Source organism: Myxocyprinus asiaticus, chromosome 12 (assembly GCF_019703515.2).
Source record: "Myxocyprinus asiaticus isolate MX2 ecotype Aquarium Trade chromosome 12, UBuf_Myxa_2, whole genome shotgun sequence".
Taxonomy (NCBI): Eukaryota; Metazoa; Chordata; class Actinopteri; order Cypriniformes; family Catostomidae; genus Myxocyprinus; species Myxocyprinus asiaticus.
In genome coordinates, this window is record NC_059355.1 from 11,673,358 (window position 1) to 11,693,487 (window position 20,130).

At 41.8% G+C, this 20,130-nt stretch overlaps 1 pseudogene; it reads right to left on the minus strand.

Annotated features, from left to right (window-relative positions):
• LOC127449613 (lupus La protein homolog A-like) overlaps positions 1–12,085 on the minus strand; it is a 74,744-nt pseudogene extending 62,659 nt beyond the window's left edge.
• Positions 12,086–20,130: the final 8,045 nt, after the last annotated feature.

The window sequence follows — 20,130 nt, forward strand, 5'->3', positions numbered from 1 at the left end:
TAAAAACATATTTGGTGTGCTAGTGTGCTTTTATTGAAATACTGTATGTTCATGGCATCTCTGCCAGTAAATCCTAATAAGAAGGGGTTTGGGTGGCATTCACATTTTTCTGATATACACTATATTGCCAAAAGTATTCGCTCATCTGCCTTTAGAGGCATATGAACTTAAGTGACATCCCATTCTTAATCCATAGGGCTTAATATGACGTCGGCCCACCCTTTGCAGCTATAACAGCTTCAACTCTTCTGGGAAGGCTTTCCACAAGGATTAGGAGTGTGTTTATGGGAATTTTTGACCATTCTTCCAGAAGCGCATTTGTGAGGTCAGACACTGATGTTGGACGAGAAGGCCTGGCTTGCAGTCTTCGCTCTAATTCATCCCAAAGGTGCTCTGTCGGGTTGAGGTCAGGACTCTGTGCAGGCCAGTCAAGTTCTTCCACACCAAACTCGCTCATCCATGTCTTTATGGACCTTGCTTTGTGCACTGGTGCGCAGTCATGTTGGAACAGGAAGGGGCCATCCCCAAACTGTTCCCACAAAGTTGGGAGCATGGAATTGTCCAAAATCTCTTGGTATGCTGAAGCATTCAGAGTTCCTTTCACTGGAACTAAGGGGCCAAGCCCAGCTCCTGAAAAACAACCCCACACCATAATCCCCCTCCACCAAACTTCACAGTTGGCACAATGCAGTCAGACAAGTACCGTTCTCCTGGCAACCGCCAAACCCAGACTCGTCCATCAGATTGCCAGATGGAGAAGCGTGATTCGTCACTCCAGAGAACGCGTCTCCACTGCTCTAGAGTCCAGTGGCAGCGTGCTTTACACCACTGCATCCGACGCTTTGCATTGCACTTGGTGATGTATGGCTTGGATGCAGCTGCTCAGCCATGGAAACCCATTCCATGAAGCTCTCTACGCACTGTTCTTGAGCTAATCTGAAGGCCACATGAACTTTGGAGGTCTATAGCGATTGACTCTGCAGAAAGTTGGCGACCTCTGCGCACTATGCGCCTCAGCATCCGCTAACCCCGCTCTGTCATTTTACGTGGCCTACCACTTCGTGGCTGAGTTGCTGTCATTCCCAATCGCTTCCACTTTGTTATAATACCACTGACAGTTGACTGTGGAATATTTAGTAGCGAGGAAATTTCACGACTGGACTTGTTGCACAGGTGGCATCCTATCACAGTACCATGCTGGAATTCACTGAGCTCCTGAGAGCGGCCCATTCTTTCATAAATGTTTGTAGAAGCAGTCTGCATGCCTAGGTGCTTCATTTTATACACCTGTGGCCATGGAAGTGATTGGAACACCTGAATTCAATTATTTGGATGGGTGAGCGAATACTTTTGGCAATATAGTGTATCTATATATCAGTATATATCTGATATATCTGTATATTGTGGAGATTAAATGTTTATATTTTAAAGTCATTCGATCATTATTGATATTGTATTAATATCTTACTTACATATTTTATGACCAGTGTGGTAAAATGATTGGGGAAAAATTTAAGTGTCTTTAAACAAATGCAAGACTGCCAAAAATATATTTCCTGCAATAAATAATTATCATAACTAGCTTATTTTCTAAATTTATACAATTGTCTCGTTGAAGTGCACTTTAAATTGGAGTGAGAGATACTGGGGGGAGTGACTGTCACTTTGCTCACAGCTGATTGGTCCGGAATCTGGATGAGATCTCTGATCGGGAACATAACCTGCCCCAGAGCAGGTTAGACGATTAGCGTATGTTACTATGGCGAGGAACCCTGATGATAGCCTAGCCACTTTACTGGTACCGCGAATTCAGAGTTTGCTTAAACTAAGTTTAAACTTATCTAGCTAGCTGCTTAATCCTGCTTTGTGACATAGGCCACGGAGTTACACTTTTGTTTATTTAGGGCTGTTTTATACAAACTGTGGCTGCATCGGAAAACGTAGGCAGCTGCTTTATCAGTTAATGCAGTGGTTCTCAAAGTGTGGGGCGCAGCCCATAGGGGGCCATGAAGGTATTGTAAGGGGGGTGCAGAAGACTGACCCGTTCTCCAATCACTTTCACACATTCAGCAAAAATAGTGACAATACACGCAAGAACCAATGTGTGCAATTTCTTCACCTCTGTCTTTTCTCCTGCCTTGTTTAAACTTTCGGCAGGCACCGCAGCACGAACTGCATAAAGCATTTAGTCAGTGTCAGGTGCGCTCTTAGCTGCACTTATGTAAACTAAGAAGTCTCACTCGCCAGTTTCAAATGGGGGAAACAATGAATTAACACTAATATTTCGGGCAGTCCCTCATATAACACTATCGTATGGCTTCAGAATAATTTAATTATAAGGCATAAGAGTTAAGGATGACTTGTATGGTGCTTTTGGAAAAAAATTTGGACAGCCAATCACCATCCTGTCATCCCTCAGTCTTGTCGCTGAAACGTGGTACCTGTTACTTTTCTCAGTGCTGGCCAGGATGGGCCAATCACAGTTGTTTATTATTACTGGAAGTTTACTGGAGTTTAAAAATGCTTTTTTAGATACTGCTGAGGCAGATTAACATTCTCAGGTATGAATGCTTGCAATTATTAGTTTTTATTAAAAAATAACTATCGAGTGTAAAATGTCCCCATTGAGAGAAAAACATTCTGCTATTTAAATGCAGATGAATACAGTATATCCCAGAGAAACCATCTCAATACCATAATTGCATCATTGGATGCAGAAAAAGCCTTTGATAAACTCAACTGGACATTTCTTTTTATTACCCTCAAGAAATTTGGATTTGGGGAGTCATTCATTCAGTGGATTAAAACTCTCTATAACTCACCATCTGCATCAGTTATAACTAATAATTACACCTCTAAAAGTTTCAGACTACAGAGAGGCACAATACAAGGACGTCCACTCTCTCCTTTTGTAACATCCTAGGTTGTTACCCCTCTGACCAACCACCAGAGGGAGCCCTCTCCTTAATACTGATTGTCACTCATTTCTTCTCTGCTCACTTCCTGTTTTCACTGCTCACTTCCTGTTTTCACTGTATAAATAGCCATGCACTTCCACATAGCTAAGTATTGCCAGTTAACCTTCCTTACCAAGCATTTTTCCATAGCTAATGCTGATTGTTTTCATGTTATGACCTTTGCCTGTTTTTCTGGAATTACTGCCTTTTGGCAGTAATAATATAGTGCTTTTTTAGCAGTTCCAAAGCACTTTACATTGTGACTCATTCACCCATTCACACACACACTCACACCAGTGATGGCAGAGCTGCCATGCAAGGCACTAGCCTGCCATTGGGAGCAACTTAGGGTTCAGTGTCTTGCCCAAGGACATTTTGGCAATGTGGCATGTGGACCAGGAATTGAACCGCTAACCCTGCAATTAGTAGCCAACCTGCTCTATCACCTGAGCCACAGCTGCCCCATGTACCCCTGCTTTGTTTTGTTTGCCTTGTTGGACTGTCTTTTTGGTATATTGGATTTTACCGCCTGCTTAGCAACTACGTCTATTTGTCTGCCAATTTGGATTGTTTGCTTGTGTTCTTAATAAACTTCCTGCACATGGATACTAACACCGTCTCCATGGCCAGTTCATTACACCTTTACTGTTTGCCATTTTCATCTAACCACTCACAGCTGCTATTCAACAAAACATTTACATCATAGCCATACAAACAAAGCACTTTCTCCATAAAATTAGCTTATATGCAGATGATATCCTGTTATACCAAACAAACCTCCTAAACAGCCCTTCCAGAAGTCCTCAATCTTGAATCTATATTCTCAAAAATCTCTGATCACTCCATAAATTGGTCTAAGTCTATAATTCTACCACTAAGCAAGGAAGACTGTATTGCTGCGTCAAAAAAACTTCCTCTGACAATAACCACTGGTAACATTAAATACCTGGGTATTAATGTTTCTTCCAAGCTGTCAGAGCTATTCCCTTTGAATTATTCATCATTACTGAAAAGCATTGAAGAAGACCTCACCCATTGGAACAATTTACCCATATCACTAATTGGAAGAATAGCAGCTATAAAAAATGACCATACTCCCCAAAATAAAATATAAAATCTCTTTTTCATGAACCCAGCCCAACCTACATCTCATTGGTTTAACACTTTAGACTCTATCACAACAAAATTCTACTGGAAACATAAGAAACCACAAATCAAATTATCCACTCTGCAAAAATTGAAAGATCATGGAGGCCTAGCTGCCACAAATTTCAGATTCTACCACCTCAAATCAAATCAAATCAAATCACTTTATTGTCACACAGCCATATACACAAGTGCAATGGTGTGTGAAATTCTTGGGTGCAGTTCCGATCAACATAGCTGGCGTGACAGTGATGAGACAGTACCAATTTACAATAACATCAAATTAACACAACACAATTTAAACATCTGATGTACACATAATTACACTCAACAATATACAAATAATAACATACACTGTACAGTATACAATACACACTATATAGATACACATTATTCAATAAAAATAAAAAATAAAAATATATAAAAAAGTATATATAGAATGTACAGTATTGTACTGTATTGACATTCAGGCTGTCAGCTGATAGTCAGTTGTTAAGAGAGAATATAATATAATAATAATATAATTTATGACAGTCCAGTGTGAGATATAAGAGTAAGGGTAATAAAGTGCAGTGCTGATGTATTTGATCGTGGGAGATCAAGAGCTCAGAAGTCTGATTGCTTGGGGGAAGAAGCTATCATGGAGTCGGCTGGTGCGGGTCCTGATGCTGCGATACCGCCTACCTGATGGTAGCAGTGAGAACAGCCCATGGCTCGGGTGGCTGGAGTCTCTGATGATCCTCTGAGCTTTTTTCACACACCGCCTTGTATATATTTCCTGGAGGGAGGGAAGCTCACCTCCAATGATGTGTCTGGCAGTTCGCACCACCCTTTGTAGTGCTTTGCAGTTGTGGGTGGTGCTATTGCCGTACCAGGCGGAGATGCAGCCAGTCAGGATGCTCTCTACAGTGCAGGTGTAGAACCGTGTGAGGATGTGGCGGTTCATTCCAAACTTCCTCAGCCATCTCAGGAAGAAGAGGTGCTGATGAGCCTTCTTCACAATGACTTCAGTGTGGATGGACCATGTGAGTTCCTCAGTGATGTGGACACCCAGGAACTTGAAGCTGCTGACTCTCTCCACTGGTGCTCCATTGATGGTGATGGGACTGTGTTCTCGGTCTTTTCTTCTGAAGTCCACCACAAGCTCTTTTGTCTTACTGATGTTGAGGGAGAGGTTGTGCTCCTGACACCAGTGTGTCAGAGTGTGCACCTCCTCTCTGTAGGCTGTTTCATCATTGTCAGTGATCAGACCTACCAACGTCGTGTCATCAGCAAACTTAATGATGGCATTGGAGCTATGTGTTGCCACACAGTCATGTGTGTACAAGGAATACAGTAGTGGGCTGAGAACACAGCCCTGCGGGGCTCCAGTGTTGAGGGTCAGTGATGAGGAGATGTTGCTGCCTATTCTAACCACCTGGCGTCTGCTTGACAGGAAGTCCAGGATCCAGCTGCACAGCGAGCTGTTTAAGCCCAGAGCCCAGAGTTTCTCATCTAGCTTGGAGGGCACTATGGTGTTGAATGCTGAGCTGTAGTCTACAAACAGCATTCTCACATAAGTGTTCTTTTTTTCCAGGTGGGAGAGAGCAGTGTGTATTGTAGATGCAATGGCATCATCAGTGGAGTGGTTGTTGCGGTAAGCAAACTGCAGCGGGTCAAGAGAGAGAGGCAATACAGAGCAGATGTAATCTCTGATTAGTCTCTCAAAGCATTTGCTGATGATGGGGGTCAGAGCAACAGGACGCCAGTCATTTAAGCAAGTTATTTTTGATTGTTTTGGAACAGGCACAATGGTGGATGTTTTAAAGCATGTGGGGACTACAGACAAAGAGAGGGAAAGGTTGAAAATGTCTGTAAAAACACCAGCCTGCTGGTTCGCGCACACTCTGATGACGTGGCCCGTCTGGGCCCACGGCTTTGCGGATATTCACCCGTCTGAAGGATCGGGTTACATCCGCTACAGAGACGGAGAGTGAACTAACCTCTGTAGCTTCAGCCGCGAGAGCTCTCTCCGCGAGGGCGGTGTTATTCCCCTCGAAACGAGCATAAAAAGTATTTAGCTCATCCGGGAGAGAGGCAGCGGTGTTCATGGCGGAGTTTTGATGTTAATTCCCTGCCACATGCTTCTAGAGTTGGTGGTGTTAAACTGTCCTTCAGTCTTGCTCCTGTACTGGCGTTTTGCGGTTCTGATAGTTTTTCGGAGGGCATAACTGGCTTGTTTATGCTCCTCCACGTTCCCGGAATTAAAAGCGGAGGTCCGTACATTAAGTGCCGCGCGAACGTCGCTATTAATCCAAGGTTTCTGATTCAGATAGATCCGTATTGTTCTGGTCGGAACCATGTCCTCTACGCACGTTCTGATGAAACACATTACGCTATCAGCGTAAAGCTCGATGTCGTCATCAGAGGTGGACCGGAACATCTCCCAGTCCGTGTGATCAAAACAGTCTTGTAGCATAGAGTCTGATTGGTCCGACCAGCACTGGATCATTCTGAGGGTGGGTGCTTCCTGTTTCAGTTTCTGCCTGTAAGCGGGCAGAAGCAGAATGGAAGAGTGGTCCGATTTGCCAAACGGTGGGCAGGGGAGGGATTTGTAGCCATCCCGGAAGGGAGAGTAGCAATGGTCCAAAACCCGGTCCCCTCGTGTGTTGAAACTAATGTGCTGGTGGTATTTTGGTGCGACTGATTTTAAACTGGCTTTATTAAAGTCCCCGGTCACAATGAATGCGGCCTCAGGGTGCGCGGTTTCCTGCTCACTTATACTCCCATACAGTTCCTTGAGTGCCCGGTCTGTGTCGGCTTGTGGGGGAATGTACACAGCTGTGATAATGACCGCTGTGAATTCCCTCGGTAGCCAGAATGGTCGACACAGAAGCATGAGAAATTCCAGATCAGGAGAGCAGAAAGACTTGATAGAATGTACGTTCCTCTGATCCACCAGGATTTGTTGATCATAAAACATACCTGAGAGGTCTTTTGCTCTGTCTGCTCGGTGCACAGAGAACCCCGCGGGTTCAATGGCTGAGTCTGGAATCTCCACAGACATCCAAGTTTCCGTAAGGCAGATAATGCAGCAGTCCCTTGTATCTCGTTGGAAAGAGATCCACGCTTTCAGCTCGCAGAGCTTGTTATCCAGAGACTGAACATTTGCCAGTAGAATAGTGGGTAGCGGGGGTCGATTTGCGCGGCGTCTTACTCTGATGAGAATGCCGGCTCTGTTTCCCCTTTTCCTTTTGCGTTTCCGCGGCCATGCTGCCCAGACAAAGGGCCCCGCTTGCGTGTTTGTAAACAGCGGGTCGGCATTGAGAAATGTGAGGTCCGGTTTACGGTGTGAAATTGCTGAACCAATGTCCAAAAGTGTTTGTCTGTCGTAGACAATAAGGCAGACAACATCCAAGACAAAAAACATAAGAATTGTGAACAAAACAAACAAAACACTACTATGTTGTGTCGGAGCTCGCAACGCAGCAGCCATACTCGGCGCCATCTTGAGTTCAACTAGCAAATCATCTTCAATATATACCTATATGGCAAGAGACTCACCAATCACACCACCCCTGGCTGGATATAGAACAATATGACTGCCAAGAACTATCAAAATCAGACCTCCCGTTCCTTACCTAATCAATTAAAAAGCATAACTGTTTCAAAAACCCATTTAAACACCACATAAGGAATGCACAATGTGGTTTCAGAAAAGGTCGAAGCACTACAGATCACCTTATTTGTCTTGAAAGCTATATTCGTGATGCCTTTACCAGAAAAGAACACGTTGTAGCTGTCTCCTTTGATTTGGAGAAAGCCTATGACACGACATGGAAACATGGAATTTTTTTTTTTTTTTTTTTTGGAGTTGTACCAAATGAATTTTAGAGGTTGACTGCCAATCTTCATTGAAAGTTTTTTACCGAACAGACTTTTTAGAGTTAAAATAGCAAACACCTTGTCTAACCTACATAAACAAGGACTTGGAGTACCTCAAGGAAGTATCCTATCAGTAACCCTCTTCAGAATTAAAATAAATAGCATTGCAAAAGTCATTGGCTCTGATTTCCTCTGTAGTTTATATGTAGATGATATCTGCATTTGCTACAAGAGCAAGTACATGAATATTATCGAGTGAAAAATCCAATTGAAGATAAACAAAATGCACTCCTGGTCAACACAGCACGGTTTCAAGTTCTCACAAACAAAAACCATCTGTATGCATTTCTGTCAGCTTCGTTCGCTACACAATGAACCAGAGCTGTTTATGGATGAAGTCCCCATTAAAGTTGTTAAAGAGAACAGGTTTCTTGGTATCACTTTTGACAACAAACTGTCTTTTATTCCTCACATTAAATCACTAAAAATAAATGTTTTATAGCTATGAATGTTTTAAAGGTTTTATCCAAAACCAAATGGGGAGCAGACAGCTCAACTCTCATGAACTTGTACAGAACCATGGTACGCTTAAAGCTGGACTATGGAAGTATCATTTATGGATCAGCTAGGAAGTCATACGTACGACTTTTGGACAATGTACACCACCAAGGTATATGACTAGCTTTGGGAGCCTACAGAACATCACCAATCCAAAGTCTCTATGCAGAAGCCAATGAACCTTCCTTGGAAATCAGATGCCTAAAGTTGGCCTTACAATATGCAACCAAACTTAAAACAAATAATTCCTCCATGGGATCTCAAAAAGCCTAAAATCCATCTGGATTTAACAAGGAACCAAAAATCCAAAACACATCCGAATGATTTCCATCAACAATTTCTGGACATTAGAGCAGTATACACACAACATATTCCAATATACACAGATGGATCTAAATCTGGAAATAAAGTGGCAGCAGCTTTTGCAACAAACCAACTGTGTCAGGGTATCCGCATCCCTGACCAAATTTCAGTTTTCACTGCAGAGGCAAACGCTCTACTACTGGCACTGAAGTTTATTGAGAGTGCTCCACAACTTTTTTTTGTTTTAATAATAACTGATTCAAAATCATGTCTTGAAGCATTGGAAGCTACTAAAACTGAGCACCCAACAATCGTGAAGATTTTAATGAAACTGTCATCTCTTGAAGCAAAGAGCTTTAATATTATTTTCTGCTGGGTACCTGGACACTCAGGAATCTCTGGTAATGAACAAGCAGACAGAGCTGCCAGAGAAGTACTATCAAATGGCAGTCGGAGTGGGATCAATGTTTAAACAACAAATTACGAGAAATAAATCTTGTTGTTGGAACAAAATATGTGTTCCCTTTTAATAATCGCTGGGATCAAGTCATTTATACACGATGCCAGATAGGACATACAAGACTCACACACCAATTTTTACTATCTGGAGAAAATTCACCAAAGTGCTCATCTTGTCAGAACCCACTATCCATTAAACATATTTTACTGGACCGTCATACCTCTACACCTCTGAAGAACCTGCTAGGAGATCTTTCATCAGTTGAACCGCCACTGAAATATGAACAACCCATACTGGTAGCCTTAACAATTGCTAAAAGAACAATCCTCCATAACTGGAAAGACAGAACTAACCTCTCAATATCCCAGTGGCACCATCTATTAACCGAATACATATCAATAGAAAGAAAAATAGCACTAAAAATAGTGCTCTTTTAATAGATGCTGGACCCCATTTATTAAGACCACTTACCCACCTATGTAATAAACCAACAGAATACCCCCATCTAGATAACAACCTCCCCCTAACGCTGGTGGCATCAGTCCCCCCCCCCCCCCCCAATTTGGACATAATCCAAATGGAGTATAGACAGCTCTCGAACCCTGCCAGTACCCCCCATATCATAGTAACTGACACATCTAAATATCATATATGAACCATTTATTTATTGATTTATGTACTTATTTATTTATTATTATTATTATTATTAATAAAAATAACATTGTATTATATAATATTACTGTATAATACTACTAATCTGTTATGATATTATCATAATATTATATTTAATATGTATTATTTAACCAACACTATTGCTACTTACTTATGTATTCTTTATAATAATAATTATTATTATTACTATTGTTATTATATTTACTATCATTTTTAAACCTGTTACTACTTTTGTTTTTGATTTAGTCTTTTTCGACAGATTTTTTTTTTATTGTATTGTTTGTTTATCCTTGTGTACTTTTCGCCAGTTTCTACCACTTCAGCCTGTCAGTACTGTTTTGTTTTCATTTGTTACATGTTTGTAAATAAAAAGAGAAAATAAATAAATGCAGATGAATGGAGGATTTGGTTTGCAATGTGTTCATGCCCGGGGGTTGCTTCTGCAGCAGTATCACTTTTTATTTATTTATTTTTCCTTCTGTTTTTGTATGGTTTGAAAGTGTATAGGCATAATTAAAATGTTTTATATATTTATGTATACAGAAAGTTTACACAAAATAACAGAACAATGTTGGCATTGTGACAAATGTTTATTCATTCAGATTCTTTTTCAGTGAAGTGCAACTTTTCATTCAGTTTTCATAGTATTTTTAAAATAAAAACTTTTTTACGTAATACGAAGATAAAAGAAAATGCAGTTAATCTTGTACATTTTGCGAAAGTTTTTGTTGTTTCAAAGGAGGGTGTGACCAAATAAATTTGAGTGTTTTGGATGAATGGAACTCTCTGAACAGTTTAAAAAGCACCTTATTTCGTCCTATCTTCATCCATCCTTATACAGCCCCTGAAGGCAGCATTTACCAGTTTTCGGATGCAGCTCGTGTCTTCTGGTTACAGTTTAAACTAGGCGTGAGGTGGTCCGTGCTGCAGCCGGAAGCGGCTGTGAAAGTGTGCTTTAACCATGGAGCATGTCCGCTGAACTCAGTGGACATGTTGAAAATGCACTATAAACATATTTATCGACAGAATCTTTTACAATAAAGTCTTTTATAACTCAACAAAAAATACTGTACTGAAATACTCACTCATTGACGTAAAAAAGACATCTTGATGCAAGTTGACCATGCAGTAACAGGCAATACTTCCCTCATGTAAACTAGATTTAATGACAGTTTAGTGTATAATAAAGTTCAATTATCCACTCCCGATAAACATCGAATTATTTATATCCGTCATCCCAGGACAAAGTCGATGTAGTAATCCAGAAATAACTTTATATTCTGTATAGTCACACAGTACAGATGCGATGAAATCGTCTCTGGTTACACATGTAACCTCGGTTCCCTGAGATAAAGGGAACGAGACATTGCCGTAGACGCTATGGGGAAGTCCTTCTAGATGACCTTTTTGACACCCTAATTCAATCACACCAATCTTATGAGCCCCGCCCCTTTATGCGCACAGTTATAAACAGGCGCTCAGTCACCATTTCTTCAGAATTTTCTGACTGAGGGACAAGAGTGAGTCACTCGTATTATGAAACTCTGAAGTAGTAGTGCGGCCAGTTTTGGCAATATCTCTTTCCCTTCATCTCAGGGAACCAAGGTTACATGTGTAACCGGAGACGTTCCCTATCGGTTCAGTTCACTTGACATTGCCGTAAGCACTATGGGGAATGTATTGTATATCCTTGAGCAAACATGTTGTCACATGATCGGACCCTTAGCAGTATGAACAAGAAGATATTGTCTTCTGCCTGGAAAACAGTCTGGTCATCCAATTCAACCCATAAGCACAACACAGGGCTGCTCCAACACTGCATTTTCAAGCTTTAAGTATTTTATACATAAATAATAATGTTCTAATATACCTGACTATTATAATTTCTTTCACGCTTCCCCCATTTGATTAAATTATTTTTTAATCACAATTTAATAGCATTTGCTGTTTTTTGCTAACATATTTGAGCAAGCATTGAGGGTTTGTTTAATTTTATACCATCATGAGTAAATAAAATCTTACCCTCCTTTATGCATGCCTTATGTTTAACAAGTGGTTTGCTCTAACATTCTTCACCAGTGTAGAGACACTGGACTCCTATTGATATTCCAACCCCTTGCCTCTGGACTAGCTTCCTGCAAAGAACATTCAGCATAGCACTAGTAATCTAAGTCACACACTATTTTCGCTCTGCGAATGGCGGTTGCCATTCTTCGTTACATCATCCTCATTATTCACTTGCTGGTATTGTATAAGAGAAAATTGCCCAGCTACTATTCCACCTACTCATCTATGTATCATCACTCTAGCACAGGCTAGGGCACATGTGCGGAAACACAGGAAAAGGCCCAATACCACAATCATAGGCAGGAAGACCTGCGCTATTAATGGCCCCCAAGGCCCAAAGTTTTCTATTAGCCACCTATTAAAGCTAAATCCTGCAGATTCAGATGGGCCAAATGCATCCCTAATTTTCTCTAGGGCTGTTGTCATATTAGTGATATTATCTGAATTGTCTGGTATCAGAGTTAAACATGATTCTCCTGTGAGGTTTAGCATTACACACAATCCTCCGGTTTTGGCCATTAAAGTAATCTAATGCCATTTCATGCTAGAGCAGTGTGAGTCAATGGGACTTATCATTGTCTTTCAGAAGGCAGAACCCTTTTATGGTTTCATTAGCAAATCCTGACATAGTATAGGTGATATTGTCTATGTGGTCAGCGAGGAATGTTACTCCACACCACAGAAAAATCCCTAATCCCCATTTTTCCCCTAAAGGTATTCACCAATGGAACGACTCCATATTTTCAAATTGGGCCATGGCCCACTTTAACCTATTTAATTTAACTCTTTTGCCCCTCAGCATCATTATATTGTGAAGTTTCAACTTTATCAAATAACAACATCCACTCCAATCAGTTGGTAGTCTATCAAATGCTTGATTTCCACACTGCCAATAATTGGAGTACATAAACCCTTTACCTAGGTTTACATGGTTTCTTTTTTGTGATTAACATTTTTATTAATTTTCAAAACAAAAAAAAACAAAACATATATACAATGATTCAACATTAACTCCCACTACTTCCCCTCCCCAATCAAGAACCCCACCCGACCCCAAACGAACATCCCAGTGGTCTTACATAAGTTCACACATATACAGAGAATAAAATAATAAATATATATATATATATATATATATATATACACACATACACATATACACACACACACACATACATGCATACACACACACACATATACATACATACATACATACACATACACCTATAATAAACATACAACTCTAAACTATACCTCTCTCTCCACAGACCTACTGCGAGAGCCCCCCAAAAACGTCAAATATCTACCCCATTTCCCTATAAAATAATCCCATATCCCTATCCTTATACATGTTACCTCTTCAAAGGCTGCCACCCTTCCCATCTCCTCGCACCACTTCCGAATTGAGGGTGCTCCCACCGACTTCCAACCCCTTAAAACAATCTGCCTGCCTATCATCGCACTGGTTAGGACCCAATAGTTTATGTATTTGTCACCTACGTCGATGACCGCCCCATCACCCAAAACACAGAGTCTGGGGCAAAACGAAATCCGAATGCCCAACACGTCACACAGAACACTCTGTACCTTCAACCAAAATTCCTGAATCTCAGCGCACCACCAAAAAACATGGGCCATGTCTCCTTCCTCTGATTGGCATCGCCAGCAGGTGGGTGTGTCTTTAAGACAAAGCCTATACAATTTAGAGGGGGTCCAATAGAACCGATGTAAAATCTTGAATTGTATAAGACACCCTTGCATTTCTCGATGCCGTTTTAATGTTTTTTCTCCTAGCCCATTATCTCTCCTCCAATTCCAGGTTTAAATCTTTCTCCCATAATCTCCTGAGTGTGGTTGAGACTCCGTCCCCCAGACTCTGAATTAATAAGCAGTAATACACTGATGCCTCATGGCCCTTTCCAAAAGCAGAAATCACCTCTCCTAGAGTATCTGCTGCTTTAGGGGGGTGTATGCTATTCCCAAAAATAGTACAGAGCAAATGGCGTAACTGAAGATGCCTAAAAAACTGAGATCTGGGGATCCCAAAATATTGAACCAGATTTTCAAAGGATCTCATCACAACACTCTGATAAAGATCACCGAGTGAATTAACCCCCCTCGCAATCCACTCTGACCAACAAAAAGGGGACTTATTAATGCATAGTTTGGGGTTTAGCCATAGGCTTAAGGTAACATTTAGATAAATATCTGAATTAAACACTCTGGACACTTTTGTCCATACTGAGTGCAAATGTGAAATAATGGGGTGTGATTTAACTTCTCTGTTTAGTTTGATGGAAAGGCTTTGCAATGGCAAAATAGGGGCAAGTAGTTCTTGTTCAATGCAGAACCAGGGAGGGGCTCTTTCAGGTGGAAGCGACCAATGAGCCAAATATCTGAGACCGAATGCATAATAATAAAACAAAATCTTGGGTAAGCCTAGCCCACCTTTGTCAATCGGCTTATGTAATTTATTGAAATGTAGTCTGGGGCGCTTACCACTCCAAATGAAAGACTTCGCTATGCTCTCAAATTGCTTGAAATAAGAGAGGGGGACATCTACCGGGAGAGACTGTAGCAAGTAGTTACATTTTGGAATACAGTTCATTTTAATAACATTAACCTTCCCAATCATCGATAAGTGTAATGAAGCCCACCTGTCTACATCGCTCGAAAACTGTTTTATTAAAGGGTCAAAATTAACTCTGGCTAAATCAAACAAATTTGTTGGGAATAAAATGCCCAAATATTTAATGCCCTGTTTGGGCCACTGGAAGGCGCCTGGCTGGAAGGTCGTTACTGGACAGTACGCTGTCAAAGTCAAAGCTTCGGATTTAGACCAGTTGACTTTGTATCCTGAGAACTTGGAAAAGGAATTAATAATTCTGTGGAGGCAAGGCATAGATCTAGTGGGGTCAGAGACGAATAATAAAATATCATCTGCATAAAGCAGAAGCTTATGCGCCACGCCTCCCGCCATCACCCCTGGAAAATCATCCTCTTTTCTTATCGCAGCTGCTAATGGTTCCAGGGCAAGACAGAACAATAATGGGAAAAGAGGGCAACCCTGATGGGTGCCCCTATCCAGAGTAAAATAATCTGAAATTAATCCATTTGTTTGTACCACTGCTACAGGGTGTCTATAAAGTAACTTGATCCAACCAATAAACGTACTCCCGAACCCATACATTTCCAAAATCTTAAAAAGATAATCCCATTCTGCCATATCAAATGCCTTTACGGCGTCAAGTGAGATGGCAGCGACCGGAGTCTGCTCATTCGCCACTGACCACATGATATTGATGAAACGCCTAATATTATCAGAAAAGCTACAACCCTGAATAAACCCCACCTGATCTATATGTATAAGAGATGTCATAACTTTACTTAATCGGTTAGCCAAAATTTTAGCCAAAAGTTTTACATCTAGCTGGATCAGGGAAATTGGATGGTAACTTTTACACTCGCTTGGATCTTTGTCCTTTTTAAGAATCAGACTGATCCGGGCTTGTGTCATGGTTGGCGGAAGCTTTCCATTCTTTAATGATTCAGTATAAACTTATAACAAAAGTGGAGCCAGTTCTGTAGCATAAGATCTAAAAAATTCAGTGGCAAAACCATCTGGCCCCGGAGCCTTGCCTGTAGGTAAGGAATTACCTCATCAAGTTCCTCCAGGGTTATCTCAGAATCAAGAGAGTTTTTTTGCTCATTCGTCAGTTTAGGGAGTTCTAATGGTTCCACAAAGTTTCTAATATCTTCATCAGTATACGAAGACGTGGAACTATAGAGATCAAGATAGAATTATTTAAAGGCATTATTAATAACAATGGCTGAGGTAAATATTTCACCACCAGCAGATTTCACTGAGGGAATTTTCCTTCCAACTCCACAAGTTCTCGTGCTTTGGATTTTTTGATGAATGAGGCATACTGTATGATCCGACCCCTAAGAACCGCCTTAAGTGCCTCCCAAGCCACGCCCACAGAGGATACTGTGGACCAGTTGGTCTCCATATAAACATTGATTTCAGTCTTTAACATTTGTTGGAAATCAGGATTTTGCAAAAGGGATACATTAAATCAAATCAAAATCAAATCAAACCACATTTATTGTCACACAGCCATATACACAAGTGCAATGGTGTGTGAAATACTTGGGTGCAGTTCCGATCAATATAGCAGTCGTGACAGTGATGAGACATATACCAATTTACAATAACATCAAATTAACACAACACAATTTAAAGTCTAATATACACATAATTACACACAACAGTATACAAATAATAACATACACTATACAGTATACAATACACAAAATATAGATACACATTATTCAATCAAAATAAAAAAGTATATATAGTAGTATATATAGAATGTACAGTAGGCTGTATTGTACTGTATTGACATTCAGGCTGTCGGTTGATAGTAAGTTGTTAAGAGAGAATATATATAATAATAATATAATTTATGACAGTCCGGTGTGAGATATGAGAGTGAGAGTAATAAAGTGCAGTGCTGATGTATTTTGATCGTGGGAGATCAAGAGTTCAAAAGTCTTATTGCTTGGGGGAAGAAGCTATCATGGAGTCGGCTGGTGCGGGTCCTGATGCTGCGATACCGCCTACCTGATGGTAGCAGTGAGAACAGCTCATGGCTCGGGTGGCTGGAGTCTCTGATGATCCTCCGAGCTTTTTTCACACACCGGCTCGTATATATTTCCTGGAGGGAGGGAAGCTCACCTCCGATGATGTGTCTGGCAGTTCGCACCACCCTTTGCAGTGCTTTGCGGTTGTGGGCGGTGCTATTGCCGTACCAGGCGGAGATGCAGCCAGTCAGGATGCTCTCTACAGTGCAGGTGTAGAACCGTGTGAGGATGTGGCGGTTCATTCCAAACTTCCTCAGCTGTCTCAGGAAGAAGAGGCGCTGATGAGCCTTCTTCACAACGACTTCAGTGTGGATGGACCATGTGAGTTCCTCAGTGATGTGGACACCCAGGAACTTGAAGCTGCTGACTCTCTCCACTGGTGCTCCATTGATGGTGATGAGACTGTGTTCTCTGTCTTTTCTTCTGAAGTCCACCACAAGCTCCTTTGTCTTACTGACGTTGAGGGAGAGGTTGTGCTCCTGACACCAGTGTGTCAGAGTGTGCACCTCCTCTCTGTAGGCTGTTTCATCATTGTCAGTGATCAGACCTACCACCGTCGTGTCATCAGCAAACTTGATGGCATTGGAGCTATGTTTTGCCACACAGTCATGTGTGTACAGGGATTACAGGAGTGGGCAGAGAACACAGCCCTGCGGGGCTCCAGTGTTGAGGGTCAGTGATGAGGAGATGTTGCTGCCTATTCTAACCACCTGATGTCTGCTTGACAGGAAGTCCAGGATCCAGCTGCACAGCGAGCTGGTTAAGTCCAGAGCCCGGAGTTTCTCATGTAGCTTGGAGGGCACTATGGTGTTGAATGCTGAGCTGTAGTCTACAAACAGCATTCTCACATAAGTGTTCTTTTTTTCCAGGTGGGAGAGAGCAGTGTGTAGTGTAGATGCAATGGCATCATCAGTGGAGCAGTTGTTGCGGTAAGCAAACTGCAATGGGTCAAGAGAAAGAGGCAGCACAGAGCAGATGTAATCTCTGATTAGTCTCTCAAAGCATTTGCTGATGATGGGGGTCAGAGCAACAGGACGCCAGTCATTTAAGCAAGTTATTTTTGATTGCTTTGGAACAGGCACAATGGTGGATGTTTTAAAGCATGTGGGGACTACAGACAAAGAGAGGGAAAGGTTGAAAATGTCTGTAAAAACACCAGCCAGCTGGTTAGTGCACGCTCTGATGACACGGCCCGGAATGCCATCTGGGCCCACGGCTTTGCAGATATTCACCCGTCGGAAGGATCGGGTTGCATCCGCTACAGAGACGGAGAGTGAACTAACCTCTGTAGCTTCGGCCAAGAGAGCTCTCTCCGCAAGGGCGGAGTTATTTCCCTCAAAATGAGCATAAAAAATATTTAGCCCATCCGGGAGAGAGGCAGTGGTGTTCATGGCGGAGTTTTTATTCCCTTTAAAGTCCGTGATGATGTTAATTCCCTGCCACATGCTTCTAGAGTTGGTGGTGTTAAACTGTCCTTCAATCTTGTTCCTGTACTGGTGTTTTGCTGTTCAGTTTTTCAGAGGGCATAACTGGCTTGTTTATGCTCCTCTGCGTTCCCGGAATTAAAAGCGGAGGTCCGCAAATTAAGTGCCGCGTGAACATCGCTATTTATCCATGGCTTCTGGTTCGGATAGATCCGTGTTGTTCTGGTCGGAATGACATCCTCCACGCACTTTTTGATGAAACACATTACGCTATCAGCGTAAACCTCGATGTCCTCATCAGAGGCGGACCTGCACTGCCTCTATTTATAAAGAAGAGTGCCTGTTTTGGACAAGTAAATACTTTGCGACCATTCTTCATTTATATTCTCAGTTTGGCCGGGAACATCAATGCAAAGGCGATCTTCTGTTGGTGTAAGAGTTTCTTACATTCCTTGAACCGATTGAGTTTCTCTCTTGTCGAATTCGCAAAGTCCGGGAACAAGAAAATATTATGGTTCTTCCAAGAAAGCTTCCCTTTACTCCTCGCCTGGCGCAACACGAGATCTTTATTGGATGATTTCAGAAATGTGGCCAATATTAATCGGGGCCTGTCTCCCTAAGCAGATCTGCGAGCAGGGTCTCTGTGAGCTCACTCAATTTCCAGTTTATGGCCTGTCATGTCGAGCAGACTCGAACTTTATGACTAGATTATGTTTGATTATGTTAGAAGAGCCAGACTCCAGGGCGTGGTATGCTGAGATAGTCGCTACATAAAGCTTGAGCGTTGACGGGGTAAGACCAGCATCCAGCCGCTCTTGAAGGAATGTCAAAATCTCAGCTAGGGGGCAATTCACCAAGTTTTTACCACGTGAAGAGCACCAATTTGCAAACACGCGCCATTTAAGTGCATAGAGGCATCTCATGGACGGTGCTCTAGCCTGTAAAATGGTATTCATCACCAACTGAGCCAATTTGGGTTCTTCCAATGTGCTCCGTTCACAGCTCTGGCTGGGGATGCCAAATCATGCCCTGTGCTTGAGAGAGAAGGTCTCTCCTCAGCGGTATTTACCATGGAGGGCCGTCTAGTATTTCTATCATCTCCGGTAACCAGGACAGATTGGACCATTTCGGTGCAATTAACAGAACTTTTTCCATGTCCTCTCTGACTTTGCTGATAACAAAATGAAGGAGATGCACCGCGGGAAATGCATACTTGCGTTTCGCCAGCCATTTGAGAGCCAGCGCGTACACACCCAGCGGGGCTTGGGACATGGAGTACCAGAGGGGACAGTGGGCGTTCTCCACAGAGGCTAATAGGTCGACTTCCGCTTTGCTGAATATTTCCCAAATCCTCATCACTGTTTGAGGATGAAGTCTCCATTCCCCTGGTAATACCTGGCATGACAACAGATCCTCTCCGAAAATCAGACGGCCCGGGACATGTGTCGCACGCAACGAGAGGAGATGACGACCATTCCATTGGAGGAGGCATTGTGTCATGCTCATTAATTGTGGCGATCGGAGTCCACCCTGATGATTTATGTACGCCACTACTGTTGTGTTGTCTGAACGAATCAGAACGTGGTGATTCACAATGTCGGAATGAAAAGCTCTCAAAGCTAGAAAGACAGCCATTAGTTCTATTCGGTTGATGTGCTACGCCAATTTCGCACCTGTCCAGGTTTTATTTTTGTCAATATACTTAGAAAACATACTATTACAGGGATAGCATTTGTGTAATATTTTAAAAGACATCTCTCTAATTTAATTAGTCAATACATTTATGGGGAAGAGGCCAAACCAAATTCCAATTGACCTCATAAATGCAGATCTATCCATTGAAAAGTATATGCTGTAATAGTTTTTATAATGAAAAGTAGTTACTAAACTTGTCATCAGTAACAGGGGTTCCTTGAACTGAGACCTTCCTTAAACTCAAAGACATTGGATCATACAGAGTTTGTTCTACTTTTAAAAGAATCTTAATACCAATAGAAATGGCATTCGCAACAATTTGGAACTCTTTTGGAGT